General features: G+C 42.6%; 1 long non-coding RNA gene across 1 annotated transcript; it reads left to right on the forward strand.

Moving 5' to 3' along the window:
* The first annotated feature begins 1113 nt into the window (after positions 1 to 1113).
* Positions 1114 to 15829, forward strand: LOC308473280. Its single transcript, XR_013984005.1, has 3 exons — positions 1114 to 1191; positions 14113 to 14205; positions 15573 to 15829. It is a non-coding gene; the product is annotated as an uncharacterized lncRNA (long non-coding RNA).
* The last annotated feature ends 247 nt before the right edge of the window (positions 15830 to 16076 follow it).

The following is a 16076-nucleotide window of genomic DNA, read 5'->3' on the forward strand; positions in this document are numbered from 1 at the left end:
ATTAATTGTTTAAGACCGTCCTTCCTTTAAGATTAGGGTGAAAAATATGCAGCGGTATTTACTGGGGTCAAACAAATATAATCTGACAGACCTTGAGTTATATACACTGCTTGGTCTACTAATCTGCTTTGGATGCTGAGGCTCCAGTGAATCCACAGAATTCTACTACCCACAAGGATCTCTAATTTAAATTCAAGAGGGTCAGTTTCTGGACACAGAGTGGATGGGTTAAGTTATCCCAGTTATTTGAGTACATGGGGCAGCTTTCTCACACAGGAGCTAAGTGGAGGTAGAACATAACCGTTGTGGTGAGTAACTGCTGATAGCCTAATCCTCTTTTTAAAGCCACCCAGCTCCATGTCTCCAATGAAGCACACGTGAAGATCTGAGCCAAAATAGCTAGGTGTTGCCTGCATACAGAGGGACGTGGGTGGCACTATGGGTTAAACCACAGAGCCTAGGACTTGTCGATCAGAAGGTCGGCGGTTCGAATCCCTGCTGCAGAGTGAGCTCCCGTTGCTCGGTCCCTGCTCCTGCAAACCTAGCAGTTCGAAAGCACGTCAAAGTGCAAGTAGATAGATAGATACCGCTCTGGCAGGAAGGTAAACGGCGTTTCTGTGTGCTGCTCTGGTTCACCAGAAGCGGCTTAGTCATGCTGGCCACATGACCTGGAAGCTGTATGCCAGCTCCCTTGGCCAATAAAGCGAGATGAGCGCCGCAACCCCAGAATCGTCTGCAACTGGACCTAATGGTCAGGGGTCCTTTTGCCTTTACCTTACCTGCATACAAGTAGTTAATCACAAGGAAACACTGTAGCCAAAGTCAGCATAAAAAGATCAGGGCAGCAGTTTACCTTGTTCAAAACAAACCTCTGCATTCAACCTCTGCCTTTTCCATGGGTAATTAAAGCTGAGCTGAAATTACTCACAGATGCTTAAAAAATTTTTTTTGGGCAGTGCTAAAAAATAAAAATAAGAATCCTCCCCTTCTTTTTGCATTTCATGAAAAAATGCTGACTTACACCCTGCGCTGAGCCAAATCCAATTCGCTATTTAGCGTTCACAGTATTATCTCTGATTGGGTGGAATCACCCATGTGACTAATCCAGACTGGATGAAGAAGAAGCTGCCGAAGGGGGAAAAAGACAGTAGCAGCTAAGAGAAGCAATGCACTGAACAGAACAAAGAAAAGGTGACTATCAAAACATTTTAATCATTTCCAGGGGTGTGGGGATCCTATCCCAATGAAATGAGAATTTCTACCCCAAATCAAAACTGGTGAATATTCAGTGTAGCAATAACACAAGGTTTCTCTTACTTGTTTCAGCTATGTGCAGCCGCAGGAAATGAGCAAAAACATCTTTCTGTGATTCATTCACTCTGTTCCAAATAAAGCAGCAGAAAGTTTCATTTTCAGTTTGACCTTTCTACATCCCTCGAGTGTCAGAACTTTGAGAAAGCCCCCAAAGAGCTTGGTTACAGTTGACTAAGGACAGGATTTCCCCAAATTCTGTTTACAACCAACTGGGGAAATTTGACTTTAAACATATATGAAACAGGTGTGCTATTTTGGGGTTTTCTCTTAGAAACATGATTGTAGTAAACAGGAGCACAATATTGAGAGTCAACATAGTATTTTGAATGACACCAATGCATTGTTATCTGATGGCATTATGTCTGGCAACACTTAGCAAAGGGCTCTGATTTAGGACTTTGTTTTATTATGATTATAAAGGTAAAGGGACCCCTGACCATTAGGTCCAGCCGTGACCGACTCTGGGGTTGCGGCGCTCATCTCGCTTTATTGGCTGAGGGAGCCGGTGTACAGCTTCCGGGTCATGTGACCAGCATGACTAAGCTGCTTCTGGCGAACCAGAGCAGCGCACGGAAACACCGTTTACCTTCCCGCCGGAGCGGTACCTATTTATCTACTTGCACTTTGATGTGCTTTCGAACTGCTAGGTGGGCAGGAGCAGGGACCGAGCAACGGGAGCTCACCCTGTCGCGGGGATTCGAACCACCGACCTTCTGATCGGCAAATCCTAGGCTCTGTGGTTTAACCCACAGCACCACCCGCGTCCCTATTATGATTATCAAAGACATAATTCAGTAACGCCAAATCTAGTTTGTTTTTTTTAATATAGCTTTTATTGGGTTTTACAGAAAAAATGCAAATACAAACACAAATTAGCAAACCATGATGCCTTAGCATCATTCATACATGAACAGGATGAAACGTGTTAGGTTCACTATACCTTTACAGATGTTTGGTTCATTATCTGTAGCTAGTGCATTAATCTTAATATAGAAACGGAATTAAAATAAAGAGAACAACAAAATAAATGGTTAACATTCAACATTATACAGCCAGATGTCCTTGATGTTTCTGATTAATATAATATCTCAACCGGATCAGGTAAGCAACAGTAGCCCTTTTCCTTTTGTGTTGCGGGTAATTCAAAGTGGAGTACAGAGAAATGTGGATTGGGTGTGTGTGAGAGAGACAGTCTATTTAATTCAACTGAATTGAACTAAAGGCTGATGGTGAAGATTGTTCATTTTCTGGAGTGCTGACATATAATATCTGGGGTACACCTGGGGTAAAGACATTCTGGATCTTTTCACACGGCAATCATAATGAATTTGTTAATTGCTCTAAAAGTGCCATTTCCTAGACTGTTTTAGCTTTGAAAATGATTTTCACATTTTTGGGGGAAGGGAACCCAGCTAGTAGAGTATAAATTATTTAAATCAATGAGGACTATAATATCAGAAAGGACCTCCCATTTCTGCAAGGCAGATCCATTAATGCGCACGGGCTGCTACAATCAGAGACTTAAATAATTAAGTCCAGGAAAATGCTGCAAAATAAGGAACAAACAGTAAGCAAGTAGTTCTAGAACAGCATAATCAAGCCTCACCAGAGGCCACATGCTACATAGGAGAACATGCCTTGATTCTGGGCAATTTTTAAAAATCTGTTCTCTATGCATTTGGGCACCTCTTAAGATATCATAACGAGAATTTGCATGATAGTTCTTGGAATCATGGGGATGTTCTTGAATCAAGATGGCAGACAGAACATTTCAAAACGGCACTGATTTTTTTGTTTCTTTCCAAGCCATGTCAGATACAAGGCTGTTTGTGCTATAAAAACCAAACATGCTGCAATTACAATGAGCTGGATTCAGAGGAACTTAGCCATGAATTAGTCCCACTGAAATGAACTGGACAAGTTCAGCCATGACTAACTTGTCTCCCATTCATTTCAGTGGGACTAACGGGTGACTCAATTTCCTCTGTTTCCACCACAATACTAAGAAAATTTGAACAGGTTAGCAGTAGGAATTACAACTTGACAGCTCCAGGCTTAGCTCAGTCTATGTGCTCTTTGAAATAAAAAGGTTTCCTACACCAACAAGGAAGTAGCAAAAATGCATTCCTGCATGGCCCTCAGGGCAAGTGAAGACAAAACCCTGCTTTGCATTTTGATTTCTCTCCTTATGGAAATCCCACAAAGGGCTGTCCAAAAAAGATCTTAAGATTACTTGTCCAATAATAACCTTGTGAGTTCCTACCATCTCCTAAGATGCCTGAAAATACAAGGTATGAAAATGCCAAATCTGGACATCTGTGATTGTCAAGCATCCAGAAATGGTTCTGCTGGATCTTCCACATTTCTTCCCATTACTCGCAAAATGTATAATTACTCTTCTGGCATTACAGTGGTACCTCGGGTTACAGATGCTTAGGGTGACAGATGCTTCAGGTTACAGACTCTGCTAACCCAGAAATAGTACCTCGGGTTAAGAACTTTGCTTCAGGATGAGAACAGAAATCGTGCTCCGGCGGCACGGCGGCAGCAGGAGGCCCCATTAGCTAAAGTGGTGCTTCAGGTTAAGAACAGTTTCAGGTTAAGAACGGACCTCTGGAACGAATTAAGTACTTAACCTGAGGTACCACTGTACATTATCATTCTAATGAAGAAGGAGGTTCCTTCCTGGGAAGTCAGTTTCATTTTATTGAAACAATTTGGGTGCTGATTTCACCAATAAAAAATTCTTCCATTTTAACATTAGGTTAATTTGATCCTTGTTTTGTTGGCTTCCCTGAATGCAACAGCTCAGTTCTTAGTCAGGAGTTAGCACTCAGTTCTTGAAGTTGACTAAGACAATGACGAAAGAAGAAAAAAATACACCAAATTACCATTTGCTTATCAGGCAATTTGCCTACCCAGCCAATGCAGTTCCATTTTATTTGCATGAGCCATGCATGAGATTTCAGTATACAATGGAGGAGGCAGCACTTTCACAAAAACAGAACAACTAAAGAAGAGCCTTTGCTGGATCAGGTCATAAGCCTAGTCCACCATTCTATTTTTACAGAATAGTAGGATTGCTATATGTCCTCTTTTCCCAGGGCACGCCCTATTTTTCATGGGTAGAGTCGTCATAGCGATCCATAGTTAAAAGTAGAAGTCGGCAAATGTGTCCTCTTTTTTGCTCTTCAAAATAAAGCAACCCTAAATAGCCAAGCAGATGCGTCTTGTGCAGGCAGGACACCAGAGCAATACTTTCCTCTGTTATTTTTCAGCAACTAGTAATTTGGGCTATTAGCTTGAAGGGCAGCTAGGCTGTTTCTCCCCACTGTGTTTCAAGCTGCTTTATTAAGTTACTGTATGCACTGTATGCTCTTGAAGCTGAGGCTTCAGTACTTTGGCCACCTCATGAGAAGAAAAGACTCCCTGGAAAAGACCCTGATGTTGGGAAAGATGGAGGGCACAAGGAGAAGGGGACGACAGAAGACAAGATGGTTGGACAGTGTTCTCAAAGCTACCAGCATGAGTTTGACCAAACTGCGGGAGGCAGTGGAAGACAGGCGTGCCTGGCGTGCTCTGGTCCATGGGGTCAGAAGGAGTCGGACACGACTAAACGACTAAACAACAACAAATGCACTGGGGGGGAATCTCCCCCCCCCATGCCTATCACTTGATTTATTTTCTCATGCTGAACTCCAGTTCACCAAAGCTGTCATCTGTGCATGCACTAACGTCAGAGCATGCACAACAGCTGTCTGGAATGTACACATCTCAGCTTCACAAACAGCTTTTATTCTCAAACTGGATGGAACCTGGTCTGAGGGAAAGTGCATCAGACAGGTATATTTCTCAAAAAGCTGCAGGATGCAGATGGTTTGTGGCTAGCACCACGTGTACCTGGCTTCAAACACCAGAGGTGGGAGTGGACTGGAGGCAGAATAAAATGACAATGTGTACACAGCCTCATAATGTAATCCTAGGCAGATGTATTTGGGAGTAAGTTCTATTGAACACAATGAGACTTACTTCTGAGCAAACATGTATAGCAGGCACCCCCAAACTCGGCCCTCCAGATGTTTTGGGACTACAGTTCCCATCATCCCTGACCACTGGTCTTGTTAGCTAGGGATGATGGGAGTTGTAGGCCAAGTTGCTGGAGGGCCGAGTTTGGGGATGCCTGATGTATAGGATTACACCATCAGAGGCATACTTCCTCTGAACTTGGAGCTAGCACATTACCATCATGACTTTTATAGACACTTACAGCCATCATGACTTATAGTCATCCTCCATGAATTCATTCAATTCCCTTTCAAAACCATGCAAGTCGGTGGTTATCAGTCCCCACATATTGTGGCAGTGAATATTATAAGTGAGGAAGTACTTCCCTTGTATGCCCTGAAACTCTAGCCAATTAGTTCTGCAGCATAGGATCAGATCAGAACAGATTCTAGTATTATGAGAGAGGGAGAAAACATTTTCAAATTTATCCACATCATGTAAAATTTTAGGAACCTCTGTCACTTATTCACTTTTTTTTCTAAACTAAAAAGCCCCAAACTTCCTGTTTAGCTAAAAAAAACCCAAAGCCTTTCCTCTCAGTGAAGAAACTCCAACTGTTTGGGTCACCCTTTTCTGTATTAAGCTTCACCCTTTCTAAAAATAGAGTGGCTGGTATATAAATTTTAAAAATTATATATGCAAACATGGTTCCCAATTTAAAACTTGGATGTGCCTAGAGTAAATTTCACAAAGTAAAAGACAATTAGTAGAGATATCCTATATAAAGAGAAGGTTGAAGGTATATTAGAACATAGTACTAAAGAAAATGAAAGAAAGAGAGAAGATGAAGCTGTTAAGAGGTAGGGGAAGTCAGTCATTATATGAACATGTATCAAAGAATAAGTAGACTATGTATGTAAATGTAAAGGAAAAGATGCTGTTTACCTATAAATTTGAAATTGCAATAATAAGAAATAAAAAAATAAAAATAGAGTCGCTGGCTCCAGATCTGCAGTGGCCAGATCTTCACTGTATGATTTTTAAGTGTATTTTTACAGATAAGCCATGGACCACATGAATGAAGTACATGAAGCTATTTGGGAATCCCTAGCCTAGAGTGGAAAACCAGAGACAGGCAGGGACCATCTGGAAACAAGGGTGGTCCAGAGAGTAAGATGACTTATTCCAATGAATGCATGGTATTATGTGTATCCTTGCATATACCCTGGACTTGACAACCCTTCTCAGGCCCTACCCACCTGATGAAAAAGAGTTGCTCCAGCCTGTCACTGAGTGCACTGCCTGTAGTGATGAGCAGGATTTCAGATGAGGCTGCTGACGCTTGCTGGGGCATCCGCATTAGGGATCTCTGGCTTAGGAGGTACTTGATGGACTCAGGCTTGATGATTCTTTGCTTCTCTGGCCTGTGTTACTGGCCATTCTGTCTCATCTGGATCCTTTCTCTTTGAGTCAGTGTCCAAGTCACTGCTGGGAATCTGGGTCACATTCAACAAGTTTCTATCCTAGATACTTGTAAATGTGTCAAATACTGTAATACAGAAGCCTGTGCAAATAAGGATTGAAGGTATAGTGGTATTTGATTTTTCAGTAAACGAGAGCCCTGAGGGGTTTTTCTGTGTGTAGGGGGTGTTATTGACTTATGTGTCAAAGCTAAAGTCGCCCACATGGCTTCGTTTCACGGCAGAGTGGGCAGATTGCAAGGACTTTTTCTTAATTTGATTAGTCGCTTGTATTAAAGAACATATATTTTTGGACCTTGTCTGCTCTGAGATTCTAGTAGCTGTGCCTGTGTGAAGGCAGAACACGACAAACATAAGTTGCTCTGCTGCATCGTGACTGATGTAATGCATCCCTATATATATTAGTTATCACTACTACTATCTTCTAAAGGACTTTGCATTGGCCAAGATATCTTAGGAGGCTGAAACTTCCTATACAAACCAGTAGTTTGTTGTTGTTGTTGTTTTGCTTTACAAATATTCTTCTGATTAAGGCTGTCAGGTGATTAATGCCTGTATCAATTCATTACTTCTAACCAAGTCATTAATCAACAATTCCATTAAGGAACTATGTGGGAAAATCTCAGACTTACTGGTTATTACTATGTTTCAGAATTGGTCATGTGTAGACTCACAGGCAGACAAAAGATCTGCTTTTAGAGGTTAAGTTAGGCCTTACTGTGATCATCCTTTAGCCAGGTGGAGTAGGACTTGTGCTTCTTGCTGCATAGCTGGCTGAACGTTTTAAGAATTTTGTATTGTATTGCATCACTCGAATTTGGCTTTTAAGTCAAAGTCAAATCCGTTTATTGTGAGGACCATGCCTGTACACAAACATTAACACAACAATAGTTAAAAAATATTAAAATTCATTACATACTACGCCAACAAAACCATCATCCCACAAAATAGAAAGAGAGGGAAAACAAGCAACGAGTTAAACAGACGATGAAGGGGTCTTTACATTGTCATCCATAAATCTTTCCCTGGCTTTCATGGCCTTCATCACAAAAACCGCTACCACATGGGTAATACGTGGGTTTGCATCAACTAACAAAAATTTTACTCTATCTTCAGGATCGGTTATAGAGTTGGGTATAATTTGCAGCAATGCGTCTCTAAAGCCCGAGTAGATGGGGCAATAGAGGAGGTAATGTGTAAGATCCTCTTTAATTTTCATAAGGCAAGGGCATAAACGATGTTCTACTGGGGTTTTTGTGAATCTACCGGTCAGATATGCAGTTGGCAGTGTTTGAAACCGTGCCATAGTGAAAGCTCTCCGAAGGGTGGGATCAGTGATCTCCACCAAGTAGTTGGCACAGATTTTGACTGCTTTTACTCGGGGAAACCAGTAGGAAAACCCAGAGTTTTTTATCTTTGTGGAGTCCAAAAAGGCGTCTTTTTCAAAGATCCATTCCCGAACTTTATCAGGGCTCCACAATTTAAGGGTATTAAACTCAGGTAGATTGTATCTGGATAGGATATCTAGTAGGTTTTTATGCCAAGTAGTATTATTTTGTAATGATACAAAGGCTTGTTTAGCCAATAAGGTGTTCGGGGCATCTGTGAGGTTGGTGAAAAAACGCAGGAATCTTAAGTGGGCCCTGGCAGACACAGAAGGTAATCCTACTTCCACTCTTAGGAGAGCTGCCGGAGTACTCTGAGGGAGGCCTAGAATTCTTCTGAGGTAAAAATTTTGGAAGATTTCAAGCCGTTCTAACAGCTTCTGATTCCATCCCCAGAGTTCTACTCCATATAGCATCTGGGGAATCACTTTTCCAACAAAAGCTTTTAGTGCCGGGATCACCAGTTGCCCTCCCCTCGAATAAAAAAAGCTGAGCAGAGCACCGATTGTCCTACGTGTTAGAAGGGCTACAGTCTTGAAGTGGGCAAGCCAGCTAGATGTAGCTTGGAAAGTGATACCAAGATATTTAAAAAAAAGACACTGTTCAATTTTGTGTTCATCTAAAGACCATCTAAATGTGTGGCGAGCTCTAGTAAATACCACAATTTTTGTTTTGTCATAATTTATCTTTAGAGAGTTTTGGGAACAATAAGCTGCGAGCCCCTCCAGCATGCTATGTAGGCCCCTTCGAGTAAGTGCCATGACAGCCATGTCATCAGCATATAGTAATATATTCAGGTGTTTGCCTTCCAGGGCAGGAGCTGATGACTTATACTTTGCCATATGTTGAACAATGTCATTTATATAGAAATTAAAGAGGAACGGCGCTAACAAACAGCCCTGTTTAACCCCTTTCCCCAGTGGCAGTGGGTCAGTATAGTTGCCTGACATCCCAGTTCTGATTTTAACTGTGGTGTCTGAATGTAACTCTCTAAGTATTTTGAGAAGTCGTCTATCAATATCTGTTTCATATAGTTTTTGCCATAATTTGTCCCTACAGATTGAATCAAAAGCGGATGTGAGATCTACAAAAGCCACAAATAGTTTGCTCTTATGTACCTTTGTATACTTATCTATCATTGTCTGTAGTACCAAACAATGGCCTGTTGTACTATGGCCCTTTCTAAACCCTGCCTGTTCCGGATTAAGCAGGTTAGAGTGGTCAGCCCAGTCAACCAGTTTATTTAGCAGGTAGCGAGTATAAAGTTTATACACAATGTCCAGGAGACTTATGGGGCGATAGTTTGAGGGGTCTTGGGGGTCTCCCTTCTTATAGATGGGGGCTACCAGGCTCAGTTTCCAGTTTTCTGGGATTTTGCATATATCATTTATTACCGTAAAAAGTTGGGCCAAGATAGCAGCCCACCACTGGGCATTTAGTTTAAACACCTCAGGAGGAATCATATCCTCACCGGGAGCTTTGCCATTCTTGAGTGTTTTAATTAGCTGTAAACATTCTGATTCGGTAACAGGATCCCAGCCCATTAATAGATCGTTTTTAAGAGGAGGAAACTGGCTCGGTTTAGCAATGTTTGGAGCTGTATATAGCCGGGAAAAATGTTGGTACCATAAGTTAGATGAAATACTGTTGGTTACAATTTTCCCTTTGGGTGAAACTCCCTGAGCAATTATTTCCCAGAACTTTTTGTCGTCCCGCAATTTGATCGCTTTGTCAAGTGCCTCCCATTGTTCCTTTCTGTAGAGGGATTTCTTAAATTTTAGAGTATTTTTATAATGAGAACGCCACCTGTGCAGGTTTTCCAATGAGGACAGGGTCCCTTCCTGTTTTACCTTATTTTGTAATTTCCTAAGCAAAGATCTTAGATTCCTACAGTCTTTGTCGAATCAGGCCCTCGAGTTGATTTGTTTTTTGGGAGGGTTGGAATTCGTGAGTAGTGGGAAGAGCGACTCTGAGACCTGCTGAAATGTTGAAAAGGGGTCAGAAATAGATGAGATACACTGGTCTCTCAAGGCCAGTAAGTCTGATGAATGCAGGTGTAGTTTGATTTTAGATTCCAGGTCGCTGTTCCATTTACGCCTACGAAGGGCCAGAGTTGGAGGTGGGTCTGCACAGTGATTGCGGTATTGCGGATCCTCCAAACCACGGGGAATTAGTGAAATTGATATAGGAAGATGATCACTCTCAATTCTATTGAAAGTCCTGAAGCCCTGTGACCTCTCCAAGAGTTTTGGGGAGACCAGGATATAATCAATAACGCTCGCACCTCTAGGTCCAAGAAAAGAAAAGAAACCCCCTGACCTGTCCATATGGGTACCATGCAAATTATACAAATTATGTTTGAAGGCAGTCTCCATTAATGTAATGCCTGCCTTATTCAAGACCTTGTCGTCAGAGGACCAGGGAATAAACCAATCTGCCTCTGGCAGGAACTGAGATTTAGAGCAGTACGTATTAATGTCATTTCCTATCCTGGCGTTGAAATCACCTGCCAGCAGGATATCCATGCCAGGGAGTTCTAGTTCAGCCTTCTCCAAACATAGCTCTAAATCTTCCCAGATTTGTGACGACTGGGGAGGGGTGCCTATGGGAGGGATATATATATTAAAGCAAAGGAAATCTCCTCCTTCACTGCTAGAAATAAGTAAGATTTGTAAATTGTTACTCTTCACCCACTGCTGTTGCCGGGCCTTGCACTTTAGCTTGGTAGAAACAAAAGTGACTAAACCACCACTAGGTCGGCCTCGGGAATTTGGTTTTATCGCAGGGGTAGCAAAGGCTTCGTATCCCTGTAAAGAGGGGACATGGAGATCTAGACACCATGTCTCCTGTAGACATAAAATCTGAAATTTTGTAAGGAAATCCAGAAGGTCGACGTCACCCTGCTTAGATAGCCATCCCGCCACATTCCAGGATAGAATGTGGAAATAGGGTGATGGTGGAAATAGTGGCAGTCAATCTCTTTTCCGGTGGTTTGAGGCTCCTGAGCTGGGCTCCTCCTCTATCTGCCCTGCTTGGTGGTTCCAGGTTTGAGGTCGCTGGTCCCAAGATAGGTGTGATAGCTTTAACTGGGGGGCCAATAGGTTGATTTGGCCCAGAGGATCTTCGATGACACCGTTACAAATATCATGTTGTTCAGCTGATGTATCATGATGTTCAGCTGGTTTTCGCAGAGCAAGGGTTTTGCCGACCCGTATAGGCTGTACAGGTAGCAGGTCGACAGCTGCATCTTGCGTCGGTACTGCTAGCGGGTCAAAATTTGACAAAAGCTGTGGATCTTGATTGCGTATTGGGCTTAGAATAATGGAAGCCTCCAATTCCGGCATCGAGGCATATGAGGACGAGAGCATTTCAGACTGGTCTTGCTTGGGTAGTCCAATGCCAGGCTCGTTGCACGTAGAGACCAGGGTACCAAGCGGGGGGTGTAGGAAATCAATTAAGTCATTTGCGGGCAGGCTTGCCACTCCCTGTGGGGTAATAGATCCCGGCTCCATTCCCCCGTCTATTTGTTCTTTATGGCGCACAGGCCCAGCATCAACACCGACAGCACGTATCCTGGTGCATAGCGGTGTACGGGTCAGATTAGTGAATACCCTTGTAAAATAGATGTACCATTTTCTTGTGCGGTTTCTTAATTTTAGAATCTTTGCAACGAAATGGGCAGATCTAAAGTTAATAACCATACGTCTCATATAAGGTCCAGAAGGCAGCCATGAGATGTCCACGATATCTACGGGGCGTAATGTCTGCCCCAGCAATTGGGTCAGGGAATTTGTGACCGAATGTTTATCCGCCCATTTGTTATAATTCAAAGGGTGGTTTCCCACCAGTACTGCAAGTTTGCTGTTCTGGAGTTGCAGACTTGAGTTTTGTACTTGGTTGGGCAGGCATCTCACTTGTTTTTGTGCAAGGTTGGCCTGCACACTTGGGCAGGGGTGAGCGGAGTTTGCAATATTGTTAAGCTGAGGAAGTGAGGGGGGGCAACTGAACAAGCCAAAGACTTTTTCAAGCTTCTTTTCGATCCCATCCAGCCTTTTATATAAGTTGGTGATGGTATGTGTTATCAACTCAGTCTGGCAGATTAGCAGTTCCAGTGCCTCTCGGTCCTTGTTTAACTGGGCTGGTGACTGGGATAATTCAGGTGAAGTTTTTTGCAGGGACTCAAGAGTCTGTTCCATCTGTTCCTTCATACACAGGCTCGAGGCTAGTTGTGGGCCATCCACAATGCCGGCAGGCTCCTCATGAGTAGTACTGGGAGCAAGGACCTCATAGCTGTTTGCTGTGGGGAAGTTTCTACAGATCTCATTTAGGTCATTGTCAGGCAAGAAATCCCTGATATTTGTCTGTTTTTTGGCAGTGCTCGTAGCTTCATTGGAATGCTGCCTGCGGCGTTTCTTCCCTCTCATGTCGGCAAGAAAATAGGGAGAAAATTTCTCAAAATAGCAGGGTCAGGGCAGGTTGTGCTGTTAATGAGCCCTACTCCCTTTAACAGTCTTTATCTGCCGCGTTTTCTTGCAGATTTATGGGAGAAGTAGAAATAGTCTAAACCATAAAACTTCTAAAATAAACGCCTTAAGGCATCTTAGAGCCCTTAGAACCCGTCAAAGCAGATAATAAAAATATAGCTTTACCGAGCATAAGACAAGGCTGCCGCTCACGTCGCCATCTTGGATTCAACTCCACTTCGGCTTTTAAGTTATTTTATTTGTTTGCATTTGTTGTTGCTGTTAAGTCACTTTGAGACATTTGTTTATTGTATAAAGTGACAAAAATTGCTAATGATGCCAATAACAATAGAGTTTTAAAAGTCAAATAGAATCCTCTGTGAAATGAAGAAGGGGAGCCGTAACATAACATTTGATGAAGAGACGGGCCTTGAGTGACATACAAGAAAGAGAACCAAAAGTAGAGATAATAGACAATTGCCCACACATTTGTCACTTCACGAACCATTCTGACCTTTAACACCCACAAGTCAGTGCAGGCTAATAACTAGAGGCTCACCAGATTCATAGCAAGGTTAATGAGGGTTTCTGGGAAACCGCCACTCACGACCAGGGATGGGGAATAAATTTGATTCTGTTTGCATTTAAAGGGGAATGTTAGGAGGGTTGGAGAGAAGGAACAGAGGACTAGCGAGGAAGAAGAAAGTGCTGTTTTGAATGTGTGGCATATGTCTGGCAAGGGGAGACTGTGATCAAGTGCTTGTGTAAGAATGTGTAAGAATGAGATGGAAAGGGGCAGCATGAGAGTTGCACCACCTCATGCAACACCCTGATCATCACCTGCAAGACTTGACTGGGGTGGTGGTGGGGGGGGAAAGGACAGCAGCATTGCTTCACAATGCAAGGAATTTTGCAGCCTTCTAAGAGCATCAGATGCTGGAGGAAATTTACACCTTCTCTCAGGGGCAGGGAAGGATTTCCATCATAATTATGGGAGGTGAGCTGTAAAATGTTCTGCTCCTTGACGTTCCCTTGATGCTGCCCAGCTGATGGGGAAATAGCTGAGAGGGACTAAAAGCGGGCTTCCCTGCTTGGAGATAGAGCAGGACTGTTGGTAGGATGTGAGCCTTGGGTACCAGATGATGCCAACTGCTGATTCTGTCTCCTCACCTGAGGTTTATGAATCCTTTGGGGAGAGAGATTAGGGGAGAGAGAGAGAGAGAGAGAGAGGCAATTGCTGTAAGCTGCCTTGAGCCCATGGGTAAGGTATAAATATAATAAGCAGATGAAATGGTCCAGCTGAACAATGGCCTACTATTGAAAATAACTCCTTTTAATGGACTGCCTATGCAGTAGAGATGCATCTCTGACGAACAAGGGAAGAGTTAAATGCATTTTCCCTGGTGTTCTTTCCCAGCGGAGCATGTGGCTCATTCATCTCTTGAAACGTGTCTTTTGTCACAGATGCATGCAGGACAACAAACCTATTCATTCCTCACCCTGGCAGCAAAAGAGCTTGTCCTCTCCAATGAACCTCATCTTCTGATTTCTCACAAGGTACCAATCTCCTTTCATTACCCCTGCATTGGTGCTCATGGAAAGACTTCAGAAGAAAATGTACTGACCTCTAGCCAATATGTGTGCCTCTAGCTTCCTTGTTTTTTGCCAGTTCCGGGCCTCATTTACTGGTGAAGAAAAAAGAGGTCAGGAAATTTGCACTAAATGGTTAGATCTGAAAAGTATGAACATTAGGCTGCAATCCTCATGTTGGAGTAAATTCCACGGAATTAAATATGTCTTGAATCTAAGTGGACATGTTTAGGATCACACTGTTTGTGTTCTGTGCTGGTGCCTCCCATTGGGCAGTGAAGATCTGGTGTATCACTGAAAAAGAGACTATTCGTCACCCACCAAAAAAGAGGGCACAGATCTTTCATGAGCTAATTCTTATGTAGAGATGCAAATTTAGAAATAATTTCTGTAATTGAAATAGAAAAACAACACATCTGGCCATAGTGAGGAAGACGGTGAACAGGTGATCAGTTTGTCTGCTCAGCCTGGGTAACATTGAGGCCCCTGCTGTTCACTTTTAGCTTTGAAGCAGACCTGGACCAGCCCTTCAAATAGAGGAATATATTTTGACAGCCCTTGAAACAGACGAGCGTCTGCTGTAAAATAGGGCACATGACCACTCTAAGTGTAGATGCTTCTGCCCCCTGCAATGGATGGCTCCTAGCACTGTGGTACAGCCCACAGACTCCTTCACCACCAGTGAAATCTTTCATAATGCAGGATGGCAAATCAAGTTGATGGACTATGCCGAAAAGGCAAAACTAACTGGGAAGCTCAGGAATCAAGAAGACAAGAAATTTAAAAAAGAATCGGAAATGTTTATAATGCATATTACAAAACCATTGTAAGCAGGTCAAAACATTAGCAGGATTTTAAATACACTTGTAATGTAACAGAACGTATAGATAATTTAGGAAGATGAATAACTGGAGAAGTACTGATATGCAGTTGAAAATAGAAGTCAGGAGATTCAGAGTAATCCGATATTTGGATTTTGTATTGTTTTATGTTGTATGCTTATATTCTTAAAAATCAACAAAAAAGATTATTAAAAAACCCCCGTAATGCCTTTGAGCCAGGACCACCTATCTATGGTGGCATGTGTGCATTTTGCAGTAATCCAGAGGGGGAAAGCTGCTTGGCAGAAATCAAAGTTCTCACACTCAGATCTTGTTTGGCTCCCATATTTTATCTTTTCAAACTGTGTTTGCACACAAAGAAGCATGTAGTAGCAAAGGAGTATGAAACCTGATGGAATCTGTGTTTCTTAACAGCAAATCATTACTTAATAACTACATGACACTTCCTATAATACTTTGGTTTTAACAGCTACCTGTTGGTTTTTCCTCCAGCTAAAATCCCACGAGACAAGATGCACAAAGGGGTGAGCACCGGAGCCTACAATTCAATGTAGCTATATAATAAGAAAGATGGGAAATGATTGCACCTCTTCATTCGCATTGCAGCAAGTGCAAATGTCAGAAAGACAGGGGATTATCAGCTCATTTATGAAAGTTTGCCCCTGGTGATACTTGGGCAAGAGTTCTTACACCATGCTGCACATTGCCTTGGAGTAAAACATGACACCCACAACAATACATTTGAGTGGAAGATGTTTTTCCTGTGTCTGAGCTAAAATGTGGCTTCATTTCCATATATCCCTTCCCCATTTTGGTGATTGATCATGAATGGGGGCAAAAAAAGGGACCACTTGCCAGACCCATAGAAATTAGTGAACCTAAGTCAAGGTTCATCCACACTTCCATTTGCCCCATGTTCTCTAGGTGTGGGTCTGAGAGGTTTTTCTTTTGTCCTGCCACTTCTTGCTGCTTACTCCTGAATCGGCACAAACATCA

This window comes from Podarcis pityusensis (genome assembly GCF_964106645.2).
Source record: "Podarcis pityusensis genome assembly, chromosome: 3".
Taxonomy (NCBI): Eukaryota; Metazoa; Chordata; class Lepidosauria; order Squamata; family Lacertidae; genus Podarcis; species Podarcis pityusensis.